Source organism: Hemitrygon akajei, chromosome 7 (genome assembly GCF_048418815.1).
Source record: "Hemitrygon akajei chromosome 7, sHemAka1.3, whole genome shotgun sequence".
Classification (NCBI taxonomy): Eukaryota; Metazoa; Chordata; class Chondrichthyes; order Myliobatiformes; family Dasyatidae; genus Hemitrygon; species Hemitrygon akajei.
In genome coordinates, this window is record NC_133130.1 from 15,135,552 (window position 1) to 15,151,715 (window position 16,164).

Genomic DNA, 16,164 nt, shown 5'->3' on the forward strand with positions numbered 1-16,164 from the left:
TTTATTAACATTATACACACAAAATTACTCTAAAATTGAAATATTAAATAAAGAACAGATACCCATAACTTACTAAGACTAACCCATACGATGTTACGCGGGAGGAAACTGGAGTGCCCTTAAAGAGACCTCAGAGTAGGTGAAAGGTTAGCACAACATAATGTGCCAAGTGTCCTGCACTGTGCAGTACTGTTCTATATTCAATGAAACCCAAGCATTCATGGGGAGAACATAAAAACTCCTTGCAGACAGCGGAGGGAACCGAATCCTCATCTGCCGATCCCTGTATAGTATTTTGCAAACCACTACACTACTGTGCCGTGCTTTAGAAGTAAATGAGCCAAATGCAGGCAAATGGGACTCACTTCAGACAACACCTCGCTCAGAATGGTCCATTTTGGCCATAGCACCTGCTTCTGTGTTGTATAACTCTACGACTCTCGCACTGTTAAGTGCTTAATCATACAAATGTACAACTCTCTGCATAAAGTTTCCCCTCAGGTTCTACAATCATTATTCTCAGTTTCAGCTTCCAAGTTCTCCACGTCACTGAGGAAATGAGCCTTGTCGTCTCTACTGCCAATCCCTCGTAGGTACTGCAGGTTTTAATGAAATGACCACTAATTATTCTAAACTCAATGCAAATATTGTTCTATCACTCTGGTGAACTACATATACCTGTCTGGACTGCTCCTGTGGCTCCTCCCACAGACCCCGGTATAAAGGCGATTGAGGCCTGAGCCCAGCCCTCAGTCTCCAGGATGTAGCATGGTGGTCAACTGCTGCTTGTTCTTTCTTTCAGTCAACAAAAGCTGATATCTCACCTCCCGTTATTGATGGTGCATCACACTCCATATGTAAAAGGCTCTTATTTCCTTTGGATTTGAGACATCACAAGTTGTTCTAAGCTGATAAAAGTTCCATTTAAACTCAGTGGCCACATTATTAGGTGCCTTCTGTATCTAACAAAGTAGGCACTGAGTAGATGTTTGTGGTTTTCTGCTGCTGCAGCCCATCCACATCGAGGTTGGACACGTGTTCGGAGATGCTGCTCGGTACACCATTTTTGTAGCATGTGGTTATCTGAGCTACTGTCATTTTCCTGTCAACTTGAACCAGTCCAGCCATTCTTCTCTGACCTATCTTATTATCGAGGCGTTTCCTCTACAGAACTGCTACTCACTGATATAACTTTGTCTTCCACACCATTCTCTGTAAACTCTAGCACTGCTGTGCATAAAAATCCCAGGAGATCAGCAGTTTTTGAGATACTCAAACCACCTTATCTGGCACCAACAACCATTCCACAGTCAAAGTCACTTGGATCACGTATCTTCCCCCATTCTGGTATTTTGTCTCAACAACAACTGAACCTCTTAATCACATCTGCATGCTTTTATGCATTGAGTTGCTGCTACATGATTGGCTGATGACTTATTTGCATTAATGATCTAATGTACAGGTGTACCTAATAAAGCAGCCATTGAGTGGGTGCGGATGTAGCCAATTAAATTGCTTTCCTGTTATAAACAAGTTGCCAGAAATACAGAGTAACACACAACAAACTGCTGGAGGAACCTAACAGGTCAGGCAGCACCAATGGAAAGGAATATACAGTTGATATTCCAGGCTGAGGCCCTTCAGTCCTGATGAAGGATTTCAGCCTGAAATATCAACATTTTATTCCTTTCCATAGATACTGCCTGGCATGCTGATTTTCCATTATCTCTGCTTTGTCACACAATTAGAGACTTGCAACACAGATTCTAAGTAAATATGACGACTATTTTCAATACACTAGATCTCCAGATCAACAATTAACAAAATACACCAAACTAATTTCGTACGTCGCTATGGTTCGGAGAGTAAGATCCATCTGGTTACCACAAGACCTCCCAGCTCAGCATCCATTATGGAAAGAAGTTGATTCATGGAAATGGGAAAATGACACTTTATCCAAATTCCAATTAAATCCATTCCAGTAACATTGTTCACATAAAACCAATATTTCATATTTTGGATCCCTCAGTATTTGAACTCCAGAAAGAATGTTTAGATAGTGGAAACTTAGGATCACTTCAAACGATTTCTGAGCAGCTTCCTTATTTGGACCAACTTGGTGAGACCTATTCTTTTGTCTAGCACTATGTATAACTTTTGAAGCCATCTGCAAAGAATAAGCAGTTCTATAAGATTTATTTTTGCCTCCTTAACTACGTCTAGAGAAGGATTTTATAGATCTTTTTAAAAAAGCCATACCACTCCGTTGCCAAAGTCACTATAATGTAGTATACTTGACATTGCTAACTAAAGCATTTTGTAGGATAAGGACTTGTCTGGAAACTGGGATCATCTAGTCAAGTACTTTTAACTTTGGCTGACAAAAACACTTTTGATAATTCAGAGCATTAGTGCAGACATTTATTCATTTTCTGAACTTATTTTTTTGAGATATAATTGGCAAATATAATGTAACAAATAGCTCTCTGTAAAATGGCCACAGTGTGGATGATGCAAAGTTATCAAAAACATCTGCTTATCTTCAAGATTCAAATTTGTCACATACACATCAAAACATGAACTCAGTGGCCACTTAATCAGATACCTCATATCACTAACAAAGTCACCACTGATGGATGTCACAATCTTCTGCTGTTGTAGCCAATCCATGTCAAGGTTGAACAGGTTATGCATTCAGAGGTGCTCTTCTGTTGCAACACATGGTCATTTGAACTATTACCTCATTCCTGCCCACTTGCACCAGACTGGCCATCCTCCTCTGATCTCACTTATTAACAAGGATAATTACACCCATAAAACTATCACTTTAAAAACTGGAATTTTTCTTTTTTTTTTTGCAAAATTCTCTGTAAGCTTTTGAGATTGCTAGGTGTGAAAAATCTCAGAAGCTCAGCAGCTTCTGAGAGACTCAAACCCCACCATCCAGCACCACCAATCCTTCCACAGCCAAAGTCACTTAAATCACAATTCTTCCCCATTCTGATACTTGGTCTGAACAACATGTCTGTATGCTTTTATGCTTTGAGTTGCTACCACGTGATTGGCTAATTAGATATTTGCATTACTGAGCAGGTATACAGGTGTACCTAATAAAATTGCCACTGAGTGCAGAGCCCTGCAACACAATTAGAAATAGTAAAGTGAGAGCTTTTCTCAGGGAGGGAGAGAGGGAGAGGGAGAGGGGACATGATAGATGCATACATGATGATAAGAGGCATAGACTGAGTGGAGAGCCAGAGCCCTTTTCCCAGGGTGGAAATGGCTGATATGCAGGTGCATAATTTTAAGGTGTTTGGAGGGAAGTACAGAGGGTACGTCAGAGGTAAGTTTTTTGCGAGGGTGCTGTGATCTATGCACTACCCCCGGTGACCCAGCAGGTGCCGCTGGTGAGGATGTTTTGGGTGGATCTGGTGTTGGGGACATGAGAGGGGTCTGTGGGTCTGTGTGAGAATGTCTATCCTCTTCAGGGGACTCTGCCCCCTCTGCCAGTGTTTTTCCCTCTAGCAAAGTCACTGGTGGACATGCTTCCCCAGTAGTCTGTCTCACCATTGGAAACTCCATGGAACTGTCTGCCTCTGAGCCGGAATCATGACGCAGGCGCACATGGTCCTGATGTCTGCGGAAAACACACCCATCAGTCAGCTTAACAACATAGGAAACTGGACAACTCTGCTTAAGAATAACACCAGGTAGCCATTACTGATTGTTCCTCACATAGACGTTGTCATCCAGTTCTAACTGTCTCTCTTGAGCATGTTGATCATGTCCCTCTTTCTGCTTTTCCTGCTTTCTCTCCACTTTTGCCTTCATGTCCAGGCGCAGCAGGTCCGATCTTGATTTGGGCCTACGCCCCATCAGCATCTCTGCTGGAGTGCGTGCAGTTGTAGTCTGTGGCGTGAGGTGGTATTTAAACAGGAAACCTGAAAGCCAGGTATTAAGAGAGTCCCCTGTCATCCACTTCAGGCCTTCCTTCACTGTCTGAACAGCCCGCTCAGCCAAACCATTTGAGGCTGGGTGGAAAGGGGCCGTCCGAATGTGATGAATGCCATTCTTCCGCATGAACTCACCGAACAGCTCACTGGTGAACGTCAGGCCATTATCAGTGACCAGAGTGTCAGGCAACCCATGGACTGCAAACACTTGCCTGAGTTTGTCTATGGTTGAGGGGGTTGTGATGTTTCTCATGATGTGAGCTTCGATCCATTTGGAATGCGCATCTACCATTACAAGAAACATCTGTCCCATAAAGGGGCCAGCAAAGTCCAAATGTAGCCTAGACCAGGGGTAGACTGGCCACTCCCATGGGTGCAAAGGAGCTGGTGGTGGCATGTTCTGATTGGTCTGACATTGCGTGCATGATTTTACCTTGTTCTCCAGATCCTGATCCATTCTTGGCTACCAGATGTAGGATCTTGCAAGGCTTTTCATTCGAGGCACCCCTGGGTGAGTCTCATGAATTTCCTCCACAATCTGTGAACGGCCAGGGGGAGGCACGATGACCCTTGCCCCCCAGAAAATGTAGCCATCCTGCAGACTCAGTTCTGTCTTGCGTTTGGCATAAGGCCTCAGTTCCTCTCCTTCCACGACTCTGGGCCAACCTTGTAAAAGAAAAGTCTTGACTTGAGACAGGACTGGGTCCCTCTCTGTCCATTGCTTGATCTGGGTCACTTTTACAGGTGTCGCGGACAGCCTCTCCAATGAAAACACAGTCTCTGGAGGCACATATGTAGTAACAGGCGTCTCAGGTAAAGGGAGTCGACAGCGCATCGGCGTTTGCATTATCCCCACCCGCTCTGTACACGATAGTATACCGGTAGGCTGTCAATGTGAGAGCCCAACGTTGTATCCTGGCTGAGGCTAGCGGTGGGATGCATCTGGTCTCCTTAAAAAGGCTCATCAATGGTTTATGGTCCGTATAAATTGTGAATACATGTCCATTGAGGTACTGATGAAAACGTTTGTCTGCAAAAACAATGGCCATATCTTCTTTGTCTAGCTGTGAATATCCCTTCTCAGCAGCTGTCAGGGTACGTGAAGCAAAACCAATAGGCTTCTCTGAACGGTCCTCCATTACATGTGAGAGAACTGTCCCGACTCCATAAGGTGAAGCGTCGCATGAAAGGGTGATCTCCTTGTCTGGGTCATAGTGAACGAGCAGCTTCGCTGAGTGCAGGAGTTCTTTCACTTTCTTGAAAGCTTCCTCCTGCTCTTCACCCCACCGCCACTTAGTGACATTGTGAAGCAGCTTATACAGTGGTGTCCCAGGTAGGTCACACTCGGAGCCAGGAACACACATTTTCCACATTTCAACCGCAGCCCTGCGTCTGAGAGTCTCTTCAGCACCTGTTCTAAATTAGCCAGATGCCCCCCCTCCGTGGCTCCCGTGATCAAAATATCATCAAGATACACTGCTACATGTGGAATCCCCTGCAGCAAAGAGTCCATTGTCCTTTAGAAAATGGCAGGGCTAGACGCCACTCCAAACACCAGGCGATTGTATTTGAATAATCCCTTGTGTGTATTGGTGGTGATGTACTCCTTTGAATCTCGTCGAGCAGCAGCTGTTGGTTGGTGCGGCTCATGTCCAGCCTTGTGAACAGTTTACCCCCTGACAGGGTCGCAAACAGGTCATCCACCCGTGGCAATAGGTACTCCTCCAGCTTAGAGACCTGATTCACTGTAAGCTTGTAGTCCTCACATTTCCTCACCATTTTATCTGCCTTCAAAACTGGAACAATAGGAGCCGCCCACCTTGAAAACTGGACGGGTTCAATGATGCCCAACCCCTGTAAACGTACCAGCTCCGCCTCGACTTTGCCTTTCATGGCATAGGGCACTGAGATGGTGTGGCCTCAGGGCCGACGTAGAGTTTCACGGTCACGCCCTTCAGTGTGCCCAGCTCATCCCTGAAAACGTCACTATACAGCTGCAGAATGTCCTCTGTCATGCGTGCATACTTAATTTCATGCCAGTTGAGCCTGATAGACTAGGCCCACTGCCCTTAGCTATCACCAGCCTGGCTTCAGCCTTCTGGCCCCTGGCCGAAATATCCACATATAACACCCCTAAATGAGGTATAGGCTGCCCTGTATAGGTCCTGAGTTGGAGCTTAGATGGTCTGATGGGAGGCAGATTGGATCCCCATGTCCTCCTGTAGGTCTCTTCACTAATGACTGATGCAGTAGCCCCTGAATCAATCTCTAACTTAATGTCCTTTCCCTTGACGGTGACTGTGGCATAATATGGTTCAGGTGGTCCCTCATCCGTTTCCACCCCAACCACGTTGTAGGCACACTCTGCTTCTCCTAGGTGGTGTGTGGCTGCCTGAGTCTGTTGAGCTTTCCCCTGCCCAGGTTTAACCTTACCCTTTATGCTCCTGCACTTTTTAACGAAATGTCCCTTCTTGCTACGAGCATGACAGACAGTACCTTTGAATTTACAAAAATTTGCATAGTGCATTCCTCCACACCGAAAACATTCGGCCCGCTGTTCCTGTCTACCAGTCTCCCTCCTGACTTGGAGCACTGCCGCCGACTGCAACCCCCCATATCCTTGGCATTATCAGCAGCCATCTCCATGCTTTGGGCAATCCCTAGGGCTGTCATGAAAGTCAACAGTGAGGTTTCCCCCAACAAGTGGTGTTGTACAGCGACATTATTAATGCTGCATACTAATCTGTCACGGAGCATGTCATCCAACACGGCTCTGAAATCGCAATGCTCCGATAGCTGCCGAAGCTCGGCCACAAAATCGCCCACAGACTGGCCTGGCTTCCGGACATGGCTGTGAAACTTGAACCGTTGAACTATCACCAAAGGCTTCGGATTGTGGTGGTTCCCCACGAGCTTGACCAGTTCGGCGCATGGAATTTCTCCCGGTTTCCGCGGTGTAGTTAGGTTCCGTTTCAGCTTGTATGTCCTTGCTCCACACACACTCAGGAGGATAGAGCGCTTCTTAGCCTCCTCAGTAATTTCATTAGCACAGAAGAAGTGGCCCAACCCTTCCTCATACTCTGGCCACTCATCGATTTGCTCGTCGAACACACCGTTCCTAACGCAGCCATCTGAACACGAGGCTCCTCGCCCGCTCACAGCTCCAGATCGAAAATGGGCCGACCCGTCCACAAAACCAGTTTACCTCGTCGCCAAAAATCTGTGGGAACTTCTACTTTACAAAAAGACCACTCGACAACTTGATGGCCAAAAGAACATCTTTATCTGGGACGGCAAACGATATTTACAATGCAAAGGCTTCCAGGTACCTCGTGCGGCATGGGTGGAGGAACATGGGTGGAGTACAATGCATACTGGGAGTAAAAAGAGAAGGAAGTAAAGACCCCGCCAACCCCGGATCCTGCCTCTTGCTACCACAGCTTCCCGATTAGTATTAACTTACTTTTAATAATACTCACATTACAACACTTGTCAAAGAAGAAACTTCCCAAAGTGCATTACCTCACACTTTCCTGGATTAAATTCTATTTATCATTGGTTTGCACAACTTCCAGCTTTTCGATGTCACACTTACTCTCTAACAATCTTCAACACCAACAATTTTAGGCCCCATAACTTAGAAAGGATGTGCCGGCATTGGAGAGGATCCAAAAGAGATTTATGAGAGTGATCCCAGAAATGAAAGCGTAAAACAAATATAGAGTTTGATGGTTCTGGGGCAGTACTCACAGGAGTTTAGAAGAATTGGGGTGGGGGTATCTCATTGAAACCTATTGAATATTGAAAGGCCTAGATAGAGTGGACATGGAGAGAACTTTTCCATTAGTTGGAGAGTGGGACCAGAGGGCACAGCATCAGAATAGAGGATGTCCATTTAGAACAGAGATGAGGGTGAATTTATTTAACCAGAGGGTGGTGAATTCTGTGCAATTCATTGTCACAGATGGCTGTGGAGGCCAAGTCATTGAGTGTATTTAAAGTGGTGGTTGATAGTTTCTTAATTAGTGAGAACATGGAGAGGAGGCAGGAGAATGGGGTTGAGAGGGATAATAAATTAATCATGATGGAATGATGGAGCAGAGTCAATGGTTTAATTCTACTTAGATGTCTTACTCCCATTTCTCATGGTCTTATGGACTAACAGCTGTAGCTGAAAAGCTAGAATGTTTTCAGATGCCATAAAAATTAAATTCCTCCTCCAGTTATTCCCTGCTTTTCCTGTGGAATACAAATCTGTTCCAACTTACCTATTTTAATATATATTTGATATATATTTCTGATTGCAATTTATAGTATATTTTATGAATTGCACTGTATTGCTGCCTCAAAACAACAAATAAAGCTGATTCTGATTCCTGTCTTCCAGTTTCCCTCTCACTGATCTAAGGCCCTCTGGCCTGTTGTTTTCAGCTTTATCCCTCCTTTTTAAACAAGTGGATAACACTAACAATCCTTCAGTCTCGTGGTACCTCAGTTGTGGCTAACAAAGGTAAATAGAAATCAGAGACCAAACAAACATCCCACCCCGCCCCACCCAGCTTCCCGTTGCATCCTGGGGAAATCCTGTCAGGCCCTGGGATTCTATCTATTTAACTTTCTCAAATGTTTCTAATCACTTCCTCGTTGGTACTCCAGGATATCAGTGTACTTCCCTCTTCACACTTCAGCTTCCAGATCTCTCTCCCTGGCCCTGCTGTGTGCTTCCAGAATGTTCTAGCTCATGTAAGATTTCCAGCACTTGCAGTTTTTAATGCCAAGCTGGCAAGTTATTTAACTTAGCACATGTTGAGGTCTGGAATAGAACTCACCAGATATTGTGGATGCAGAACAAATTCCCAGCAAAGGTAACTCTTTTATTATTAATAAAAATATGGGCTCTGTTTCATGTTTCTGGGTAAGCCTCCCCATGGGGCAACAATGTTCCGTAAATTTACATTTGCAGCAGTATAAAACTCTAGTTAGGCTATGTCCAGAGTATTCCGCACAGTTCTGGTCGTCCAATTATAGGAAGGATGGTGAAACTTTGGAGGGGGTGCCGGAGTGGTTTACCAGGATGTTGCCTGGATTAGAGGGCATGAGGGGCAGGACAAACGTGTGTTGTTTTCTCTGGAGTGCCGACGCGCTGAGCAGAGATTTATATATTTATTGAGATACAGTGTGGACTAAGCCCTTCCAGCCTTTCAAGCCAAACTGCCCAGCAGCACCCTAATGTAATCCTAGCCTAATCACTGGATAATTTAGAATGATCAATTAACCTCCCAACTGGTACATCTTTGGATTGTGGGAGGAAACTGGAGCACCAGGAGGAAACCCATTCAATCCCAGGGAGAACGTACAGACTCCTCACAGGCAGCGGCGAGTATAAGACTATGCGAGCCATAGGTAGATAGAGTAGACAGAGGGTGACTTTTTCCCAAGGTTGAAATGTCTGAAACCAGAGGGCATGCGTTTAGGGTGAGAGGGTTTAATTTCAGAGGAGGTGTGAGGGGCAAGTTTTTTTTACACAGAGAGTGGTGGGTGTCTGGATTGCACTGCCTGGGGTAATGGTAGAGGCAGATACATTAGGGACTTTTAAGAGCCATTTAGACAGGCACAAGACCGTGAGGCAGGATATGGACATTGTATATGCAAAGGGAATTAGTTTAGTTGGCCATTTGACTGCTGATTTAATTAGTTCAGCACAACATTGTCTGTTCCTGTGCTATGTTCTATATATATTCTTGTTTAGCAAAGGGAGTGCAGGGGAAAAGGCTAGACTTGTCAAACGGGCGGAAGTTTGCGACGGTCTGTTGTGATTAATAACATCTGTTTTCCTCATCTTGTTATTATCTGGTCACATAAAACTCTGAAGAATTTGTGGCTGCTGCTCTTTATTAGGGAGAGGCAGACGCACTCCAGGGCCCAGATACAGCTCTGCCCTTCCCGATCCTGTTGATGTGGTCGGATGAGCAAGGCCTGAGGGTTCCTGCAATCAAGGCTCTTCAGTTCTGACCCAGAGGTGATGGGAAGTGCAACATGACTCAGTCTTCCCGGTGCAGCTCAGGCTAACCTTCACCGTCTTGCTTAGATTTCACTTTGGCAACCATACAGAGAACTTAGAACAGTACAGCACCGGAACAAGCCGTTCGGCCCACAGAGTCCGTGCTGAACGTGATGCCAAATTAAACTAGTTCCATCTGCCTGTATGTGATCCATACCTCTTTATTCCCTGCATGTTCATTTGTCTTTCTAAGTCTCTTAAATGTCACTATCTACTTCCAACACCTCCCTATTCCAGGCGTCCACTGCTCTGGGTTAAAAAAAATTCTCCCCGTACATCTCCTTCAAACTCCCCCCACCTCACCTTCTCATCCTCTGGTATCTGGGTGCTATGGTAGCATAGCTGTTAGCGGTATGCTATTACAGCTCGGGGCCTCAGAGTCAATCGCTGCGTCCTCTGTACGTCCTTTCTGTGGAATACATGGATTTTCTCCAGGTGCTCTAGTTTCCTCCCACAGTCCAAAGACGTACCAACTAGGTCAATTAGTCGTTGCAGATTGCCCCATGATTAGGATAGAGTTAAATCACAGTTGTCAGGGGTTGCTGGGAAGTGTGGCTTGAATGGCCAAAACGGCCTATTCCATCTCTAAATAAACTTGATTGTTCTTCTCAGGGAAAACACAAAAACAACTTTGTCTACCTACCTCATCTAAGCCTCTCATAACTTTATAAACCTCCATCAGGTTTCCTTAGCCTTCAATGATCTGGAGATAACAATTCAAGTTTGTCTAATTTCTCCCTCTAGCAAATACCCATCCAGGACCCTTATTTATCATCATCAGCAAGTCCGGGGTCGATATCAAAGACTGAAACCCAAGGGCCGATCCGAAGTCCGGAACTTGAGGTGGACGGCTGGAGATCCAAGTTTGTGGATCTCTGCAACTCTGCTGGGGAAATCAAAGGCCCATTCCCTGCAAATCTCTGTGACTCCACTAGGAAATCAAAGGCCCATTGCCTGCATATCTCTGTGACTCCACTGGGAAGTCAAAGCCTCACTGTCTGTGATCCACTCAAGACTGGAGGATGAAGACAGCTGTCCTGGGGTTAGAGGAATGCTTATGTGCACAACTGTGTAGTGCGTGGGTCATAGAGAAGTGCAGCACAGAAAAAGTCCATTCAGCCCATCTAGTCCATGCCAAAAACATTTAAACAGCCTAATCCCAACAACCTGCATTTTGAGCATAATCCTCCATACTCCTACCATCCATATACCTGTCCAAACTTCTCTTAAACATTGAAATCAAGCTTGCATGCACCACTTGTTCTAGCAGCTCATTGCACACTCTCACAGTCCTTTGAGTGAAGAAGTTTCCACTCATGCTCCCCTTAAACCTCTTGCCTTTCAACCTTAACCCAAGACCTGTGGTTGTAGTCTCACCCAACCTCAGTGGAAAAAGCCTGCTTGAATATACCTTATCTATACCCCTCATAAGTTCGTAAATCTCTATCAATTATCCACTCAATCTTCTGCATTCTAAAGTATACAGTCCTAACCTATTCAATCTTTCCTTATAACTCAGGTCCTCCAGGCCTGGGAACATCCTTATAAATTTTCTCTACACTCTTTCAACCTTCTTTACGTCTTTCCTGTAGGTAGGTGACTAAAACAGCATACAATTCTCCAAATTAGGCCTCATTAAAGTCTTATATAACTTCAACAGAGTACCCCATCTTCTGTGCTCAATACATTGACTTATGAAGGCTAATGTGCCTAAGCTTTACTTTATGACCCTGTCTACCTGTGACGCTACTTTCAACGAATGATGTACTTGTATTCCCAGATCTGTTCTACCACACTCCTCAGTGCCTACTATTCACTGTGAGATACCTACCTTGGTCGCTCCTACCAAAGTGCAACACCTTGCACTTGTCTGAATTAACTTCCATCTGCTATTTTTCAGCCCATTTTTCTATCTGATCTGGATCCCTCTGAAAGCTACGATAGACTTCCTCACTGTCCATGACACCCCCAGTTGTGGTGTCAGCCACAAATTTGCAGATCCAGTTGATCACATTATCATCCAGAGTGGGGAGAAATGGGGCTTGTTTCTCTGTTGCTTGGGTGCTTGGTAGGTGCTTTTTTGTTGTGTCCTGAATTGTTGTTCTGCCAAGCATTGTGGGAATGATATATTGGCACCGGAATGTGTGGTGACATTTGCAGCAGACCTTCAGGAGTATTGTTATTTAATGCAAATGATGCATTTCACTGTATGGTTTGATGTATAATTGCTGAATAAATTTTTAGTCTTGAATCTCAAATCCCGAAATGCACGCTGTCATATTTGTGTCTGTCAGCAAAATGGCCGTGGGACTAAAGCTAATGGTGAGTTGTCAGGGCGCTTGGAGCAATGATGGACGAGTGAATTGAGTTCACTCTAGGCATGCACTCAAAAGAATTTACCTTCAGCTCGAAGGACAGACGCTTGGTTTTCACCGATTGCTTTCCCTCACATACATCTGTTACTTAGCTCATTCACTTCCTGTGGGAGTGAGATCCACACTCTGGTTGAGCTCTTTCTGCTGAATTCTCCTTTGGCTAAACTGGAGACGGTTTTATTTATGACTCTTAGCACTGACTCTCCACGTTTTCTCCACATCCAACTGTCAAACCTCTTGATAATCCCAGGGAACTCTCTCAGATTACTTCTTTCTTTTCCATTTTCTTGAGTCAGGCAGACAGGCCCATTCCATCTACTTGCTGAAGGCACACACTACTGGGTTATGGGGAAGATGGCATGCTTTAAATATCCCCAACATTACCACACATTGTGAAACAGTGAAAGTAAATTGTTCAAAGTTTACTCAAATGTAGTAGATCCTAAAAAGCCATAGTCTTAGAGTAAAGAAACAGGCCCTTTGGCCCATTTAGTCCATGCTGAATGTATTTCTGCCTAGTCCCATCAACATGCATGCAGACCATTGTCTTCCATACCCCTCCCATCCACGTACTTATCCAAACTTCTCTTGAATTTTGAAATTGAATCTGCATCCATCAGTTCTTCTGGCAGCTCGTTTCACAATCCCACCACCCCTCCGAGTGAAGAAGATCCTCTTCATGTTCCCCTTAGATATTTTATTTCTCACCCTTAACCCATGACCTCTTGTTCTAGTCTCACCCAACCACAGAGTAAAATGCTTGCTTGCATTTATCCCTCATAATTTTGTGTCCCTCAATCAAATCGCCCTTCATTCTCCTACACTCCAGGAACCTTGGCAACATCTTTGTAAATTTTCTATGTATGCTTTCAATCTTATTGATATCTTTCCTGTAGGTAGGTGACCAGAACTGCACACAATACTCCAATAACTAGGCCTCACCCAAATCTTATTGGCTTTAAACATAGAATTGTAGAGCAGTACAATTGTTCATTATATTGCGTCCTTGCCAGAGTAAAATAAGAGTTATTAAAGCTAATATTCCTTCAATATTTCTTCCCACAATTCCCTGCAGACTACTGTTGATTGAAGTGTTTCCTATGCATGAAGTTTTTTTGGTGACACTACCCATGCAGGTAGTAAATTTGAGGGCCATGTTGACATTTTTGTGAAAAACAGCTTTCATACCTAATCCAATATTTTATAAATTATAAATCTATATCACCGAGTAACCAATTCTCTGCATCCTTTCTGCTCAGCCATGCGAGGTCTCTCATAGTTTTTTGCATCTCACTCAACCTCTCCGTTCCAAAGGAAACAACTTCAGCCCAGACAGTCCTTCAACACAGCTAACAGTTTTCATTCCAGCTTGGGCACCAGCTTCCCCACCATTGAGGACACCTTCAAAAGGCAATGCCTCAAGAAGGCAGCATTAATCATTAAGGACCCACACCGTCCAGGACATGGCCTCTTCTCTCCGCCACCATCAAAGAGGGGGTACTCCTCAATGTTTCAGGAACAGTTTTGGGGCCGGAGGTGAGGACTGGGCCAGTTCTGCTCGCTGCTCCGAGGGGTTGATCCATCTCCGCACTGAACTGAAACTGTTGCTTGCAGCTAACAAGCTCCTGCGTCACCTGCAGTGAAGACTGTTTACGTGGCTGTGGACTTATTTTTATCAACTTGACTTGTTTGCTTGCTGTGGTTATTTGCACAATCTGTTTTTTTTTCTGCACATTGGGTGTTCGACGGTCTTTCTTTAAAAATAGTTTCTATTGGGTTTGTTTGGTGGCTGCCTGTAAGGAGACAAATCTCAAGGTTGTATAAGGTATGCATACTTTGATAATAAATGTACTTTGAACTTTGAACAGCTTCACCATCAGATTTCTGACTGGCAATGAGCATAGGAATATTACCTCACTATTTTTCTCTCTTTGTCCACTATTTATTTAATTTAATATTGTACATATATTTCTTCTTACAATTGATAGTATATTACACTGCTACTAAACAACAAATTTCACGTCATATATCATTGATACTAAATCTGATTCTAATGCAGATGCTGGAACACTTGAACAACACACTTAAAATACTGGGGGAGGGGAATGGGCAGTTGACATCTCCGAGTGGATCACCTGCCAGATTGTACTTCCACTCCTCCGGCCTCTTATTTTGGCTTCTTCCCCCTTTCTTTCCAGTCCTGATAAAAGGTCTTGGTCTGTAATGTTGACTGCTCATTCCCTTCCATTGATGCTGCCTGACCTGTTGAGCTCCTCCAGTATTCTGTGCATTGGTGGCCCGGTGGAAATGCATCTCTAGCCAATGAGGTGTGAAATGCTCCTTCCCTCCACTAGCCTGCAGGTCAGCCTGGAACAAGGGGTAGCAGCTGCCTACCTGTATGTGAGCAGGTGCACGGTAGGGAAAACTGGCTTGTTTTGCTGTTATCTTCATTGCTGTTGTTTTGTTGGGTTCTGTGTTGTTCTGCTGAGCATTGTGGATAGGCTATGTTGGTGCCGGAATGTGTGGCAACACGCACAGACAGTCCCCAGCATAACCTTGCTCTCAACATTAGTAAGACCAAAGAGTTGATTGTGGACGAGGAAAGTGTAAGACAAGGAAACACTAACCAGTCCTCATCAAGGGATCAGAAGTGGAGGGAAGAAGCAATTTCAAGTTCCTTGGTGTCAATATCTCTGAGGACCTAACCTGATCATAACATATCAATGCAGCTATAAGGAAGGCAAGACAATGGCTGTGTTTCATTAAGAGATTGAGGAGATTTGGTTTGTCATCTAAAACACTATAAAACTTCTACAGTTGTACCATGGAGAGCATTCTGATTGACTGCATCATGTCTGGTATGGCAGAGGGAGTGTCCACTGCGCAGGATAAAAGTCAGTTGCAGAAAGTTGTAAAATTAGACAGCTCCATCATGGGTATTCACCTCTGTAGCATCCAAGATATCTTCAAAGAGTGGTGCCTTAGGGAGGTGGCATACATCATTAAGGACCACCACCACCCAGAACGTACCCTCTTCTAATTGTTCCAGTCAGAAAGTGGGTACAGGAGTCTGAAGACACACACTCAATGATTCAGGAACAGTTTCTTCCCCCTGCCATCCAATTTCTGAATGGACGTTGAACTCATGAACACTACCTCACTACTATTTATTTATTTGTTTGTTTGTTTATTTTTCACTACTTATTTTAACTTAACTATTTAATATACATGTAAATAATTACTATAATTCAGTTTTTTGTCTATTTATCATTGTACTACTGCAAAGTGATCAAATTTCACGACATATGCCAGTGATATTAAACCTGATTCTGATTCCTTAGGGCTTGCATATTAACGCAAATGAAGTAGGTACAAAGGAGCTATCAGGGGTAAGTTTTTTACACAGAAGTGGTGAGTGTTTGGAAAGGGCTGCTGGCAATAGTGATGGAGGTGGAATAGATAGGGTCTTTTAAGAGATTCCTAGATAGGTACATGGATCTCAGAAAAATAGCGGGCTATGGGTAACCCTAGGTAATTTCTAAGGTAAGGACATGTTCGGCACAGCTTTGTGGGCTGAAGGGCCTGTATTGTGCTGTAGGTTTTCTATGTTTCTAAGTATTTTATTTTATGTCTCAATGTACATGAGATAAATAAGTAAATCTGAACCTGAATCTGAACTCCATTTTAAACACAAGAGATTCTGGAAATCCAGAGTATAATACACAAAGACAACAACTACTTATTCTTCTCAGTAGATGCTACAGAGAAGATGAGG